Below are 5,242 nucleotides of genomic sequence, written 5' to 3'. Positions count from 1 at the left end.
CAGAAACAGGTCATCTGTTGGTTGGCTTGTAACCTGATTACAAACCTTCTGTTTGCTTAAAAAAAAATGTGGCAATATATACACAGAATCTGGTAGTGCCTCAACCTACTTTGAATACTTTCATATGAGCTCTGGTATCCCCATCATTTAGCTTCCAAAAGGAAATTACTATGCAAGTTCTTAGAATATACTATTGTCTTTGGAACACTTCAAATAGAAGAGTGGTAACCAGAATACCTGAAGCAGGTAGATCATCTGATGGCTTACATCAAACTGCTTTCGTATCATCTAGTTATTAAAATGTTTACCACGTTGATGCCACATTTGTTTGAAAACACTACTAAATACCATAAACATTATGGGAGGATGGCTAATGACTCATACTATTTGGTACCAGGCAAGTTAAAACAGAGAAAATGAAAATCGGAAACTAATATCAAGTGGTTCCAATATGAATGATGCTGCAAAGTCAAGATTTCATTTCCAAGAAATATTTTTAGCAACTCTGGTTAGGCAGATTTTCAACATGTTTATCATCATCTCTGGTTAAGTAGATTTTCTACTCTCAGAAACCTACAGATGTTTGCTTTAAAACTGACAAAGGGGTTTTGGTAGGAGTGGCGTGGAACAAATGAAGTAGTGGGTTATCTTCTTCAAAAAGCTCTTAAGAGGCCGGGTGCGGTGGCTCACGCCTGTAATCCCAGCACTTTGGGAGGCCAAGGCGGGCAGATCACCTGAGGTCGGGTGTTAGGAACAGGCCGCCAAATCTGGCCATAAACTGGCCCAAAAACTGGCCATAAACAAAATCTCTGCAGCACTGTGACATGTTCGTGATGGCCATGACGCTCACGCTGGAAGGCTGTGGGTTTACTGGAATGAGGGCAAGGAACACCTGGCCCACCCAGGGCAGAAAACCGCTTAAGGCGTTCTTAAACCACAAACAGTAGCATGAGTGATCTGTGCCTGGACATGTTCCTGCTGCAGATAACTAGCAAGAGCCATCCCTTTGTTTCGGCCCATCCCTTTATTTCCCATAAGTAATACTTTTAGTAAATGTTATGACTGGCTTGCTGTCAATAAATATGTGGGTAAATCTCTGTTCGAGGCTCTCAGCTCTGAAGGCTGTGAGATCCCTGATTTCCCACTCCACAATCTATATTTCTGTGTGTGTGTCTTTAATTCCTCTAGCACCGCTGGGTTAGGGTCTCCACCACCGAGCTGGTCTCGGCAGTCGGGAGTTCGAGATCAGCCTGACCAACATGGAGAAACCCGGTCTCTACTAAAAAAAATACAAAAATTAGCTGGGCATGGTGGCACATGCCTGAATCCCAGCTACTTGGGAGGGTGAGGCAGGAGAATCGCTCCAACCCAGGAGGCGGAGGTTGTGGTGAGCCAAGATCCGGCCATTGCACTCCAGCCTGGGCAACAAGTGCAAAACTCCGTCTCAAAAAAAAAAAAAAAAAAAAAGCTCTTAACAGCACATAAACATAGGAACTTTGTGAAGTCTAAGGACAAAACAAAAAACAACATCACTAACAGACCATAAAATTAGAAATCAGTCACAAAAAGCCAGTCAAAATATCCAAGAATTTATGGTTGAAGATTGAATGAAATTGACAAAATATTTAGACCTGAATTTTATATATGCACATATCAAAACTTGCAAAATGTAGCTGATGTGGTCTTTTGAAGGAGAAGAGGTAAAAAATAATCAGTTCAAAAAATTATACTAAAGAGGCCGGGCGCGGTGGCTCACGCCTGTAATCCCAGCACTTCGGGAGGCCATGGCAGGCGGATCATGAGGTCAGGAGATCGAGACCAACCTGGCTAACACGGTGAAACCCCGTCTCTACTAAAAATACAAAAAAATTAGCCGGGCGTGGTGGCGGGCGCCTGTAGTCCCAGCTACTCAGGAGGCTGAGGCAGGAGAATGGCGTAAACCCAGGAGGCGGAGGTTGCAGTGAGCCAAGATCGCGCCACTGTACTCCAGCCTGGGCGATACAGCGAGACTCCGTCTCAAAAAAAAAAAAAAAAAAAAAAAAAAAAAAAAAAAAATTATGCTAAAGAGTAAACTCAAAGAAAGTAGAGGAAAATAATGAATTAAAAATCTGTGTTTATAAATAAAAATAAAAGTAACGGAGCAAAAAGACGGGCATTAGAAAATAGTCATTTCTGACCTCTGGTCAGATAAAGGGAAAAAAGCAAAAAATTAGCTATGTTAGGAATATAAATGGGGACAACACTACAGATAAAATAGTTTTAGAAGACTAAAAGGTATTATATGTATAGAAGGGAATAGTATACTATTTAAAAAGAATTAGATAAACATGTACCAAACAAGCCTCAAAAAATACAACTGGCAGAAATATTCCTAGAAGGAATCCTTTAGTCAATATGCACAAAGCATTTAAGCATTTCATTATTTTTGGGTTTTTTTGTTTTTGTTTTTGTTTTTGTTTTTGTTTTTTTGAGACAGAGTCTTGCTCTGTTGCCCAGACTGGAGTGCAGTGGTGCAATTTTGGCTCACAGCAAACTCCACCTCGCAGGTTCAAGTGATTCTCCTGTGTCAGCCTCCCAAGTAACTGGGATTACAGGTGCACACCATCAAGCCCAGCTAACTTTTGTATTTTTAGTAGAGACGGAGTTTCTCTATGCTGGCCAGGCTGGTCTCTAACTCCTGACCTCAAGTGATCTGACCGCCTCAGTTTCTCAAAGTGCTGGGATTACAGGTGTGAGCCACTGCACCCAGCCTTCATTGTATGTCTTTTTGTCACTAGAGGTACATTTTGTTCTAATAACTAAGACCCCAAAGCATCCTTTTAAGCTTTATCGTTTTGTAAAATGGTTAAAAATAACATTTTCCACCAATGACACAGATAAAATTTTAAAGTGTGGTCGTATTATTCCATTCTTATTTTAAGGCTATACATATATGCAATTTGTATGTGGATATGATTTTTTGAATGGTGAACAGAAACTTAGTGGTCAGGTAGCTGGATGCGGTGGCTCATGCCTGTAATCCCAGCACTTTGGGAGGCTAAGGTGGGTGGATCACCTGAGTTCAGGAGTTTGAGGCCAACCTGGCCAATATGGTGAAACCCAGTCTCTACTAAAAATACAAAAAATTAGCCGGGCCCGGTGGTAGGCGCCTGTAATCCCAAGTACTCGGGAGGCTGAGGCAGGAGAATCGCTTGAACCCAGGAGACGGAGGTTGCTGTGAGCCGAGACCGGGCCATTGCACTCCAGCCTGGGCAACAAGAGTGAAACTCCGCCTCAGGAAAAAAAAAGAAAGAAAGAAAATAAGAAAGACAGAGAGAGAGAGAGAGGAAGGAAGGAAGGAAGAGAGGAAGGAAGGAAGGAAGGAAGGGAAACTTAGTGGTCAGATGGCAAGTAGGGGAGGGGAGGCAGAAGGTAATTTATTTTTCATTTCATATCCTTCAACTATCAGAAATTTTGTCATATGTGTTTATATTTTACACTGTGTTTCATTGATTCTAAAATGCCTTTTCTTCATAACCCTGAAATTGGAGTGTTTCTTACAATCATTGGTATGTCACATTTTTTTCTGGCTTGTGGTAATGGGTTAAAATGATGAATTGTAAAATCAATGACGTCTTAGGAATAATGAAAAATAGTTTAATAGTGAATGAAGAACTATGTAATTTTAACTGTTCACATTTACTCTTGGGTATGTTTCCAGAGGATAACTGAACGGGGATAGATTTTAAATAGCTTTATTTAACTGGGTACTTCCGCAATTTAGTGATCAACTTCCGTGTACAACAAGGTACTGTCCTTTGAGGATGATGGGAGAATACAGGGAAGAACGAAATCGCCTCTGATCGTACTTTCTCCACGGATGTAAGTGTCCGGGCTCTAGTGGGGGAATGATACTCTTCGTGCGAAATTCACTTTTAAAAAAGGCTTAGAAAACTGACCATCGGCTCTCAGCTGCAGCTTATCAACCACAGAACTCCGAATACGCCCGCACATCAGTGCGCTGGGTTGAGAGGAGAAGGGGCTGCGGCTGAGCTTTCCTAGAAACAGCTATTTGGGGACCCATTTCCTGTTGGAGTCTGAAAGGCGCACGCACCAGAGCCAGTGCCAAAGCAACTTAAGCTGCAGGCTCCTCCTGCCCACCCCCAGCCGCGACGCCCCTGGGGGCCCTTAGCAGACTGCCAGGCGAGTGTCCCCGCCCTGTGCCTTGAATTTAGCCAAACTCCTTTACTATCAGGCCTGGCGCGGTGATTCACGCCTGTAATCGCCGCAACTTAGGAGGCTGAGGCAGGAGGATCGCTTGAGGCCAGCAGTGAAATTAGCCGGACATGGTGGCGCGCGCCTTTCTGTGGTCCCAGGTAATCCGGAGGCTGGGGCGAAAGGGTGGCCTGAGCCCGGGAGATCGAGGCTGCAGTGAGCCGTGTTGGCGCCACTGCACTCCAGCCTGGGCGACAGGGCAAGACCCTGCCTCAAAAACAAAACAAACTGTAATATCGTTCAAGAACGTGTGAAGGACACTTGGAAAGTTACCGGGCCATTTCTCTCCTGGGCGCCCGCGGCCCTAGAACGCCGGCCTCACCGGCAGACGCGCGCCCTCCTCCCAGATGCGCAGGTGACCCCGGCGGGCGGCGCGGAAAAGGGAAGAGCTCCGCGAGGCCGCGCGGGGAGGAAGCGGGAGAAGCCGCTCTTCCTATTCCACTCGCAGTCTGCGTGTGGGGGAAACGAGTGCCCGGCGTATGAAACGCCTAACTTCGCGAAATAAAGAGAGACGTATAAAAGTTCAGGAATTCTGTCCAGACTCAAGGGCCCTTTCTCATTTAGGGGCAACCCTGTCACTACATCATAAACTTTTAAATCCGTGATCCCCACGTTACAAAAGCAGAAGTCCCTTTTAGACTTTTAGCGAAAACTGAACTTTGCCGGTGTCCCACACGGAGGGAGGGAGGACGGGAGGCCACGACAGGGCTGCGGGGCTGAAGGGCGTGGACGCATCCTGGCCGGGGCGTCCACTGTCGACGTCTCCACATCCCAGGAGGGTCGAGACGGCCGCGGGAAGCAGCAGGCGAGCCGTGCGGCCCCATTCCAAGGACCCCGCCAGTGTGAGTCACTGGCAGCTTCGCGAATCAACGGTGCCCAGAGGAAAAAACTTCTCATTTGGACTTCTAGGCCCTGCAGTGGCCGGCGGCCAGGGCCCCCGAGTAGGGCAGGGCGGGGCGGGGCGGGGCGGGGCGGGGCGGGGCGGGGC

This window comes from Pan troglodytes, chromosome 4, assembly GCF_028858775.2.
Source record: "Pan troglodytes isolate AG18354 chromosome 4, NHGRI_mPanTro3-v2.0_pri, whole genome shotgun sequence".
NCBI classification, from domain to species: domain Eukaryota; kingdom Metazoa; phylum Chordata; class Mammalia; order Primates; family Hominidae; genus Pan; species Pan troglodytes.
Note: the sequence above shows the minus strand (reverse complement) of the source record.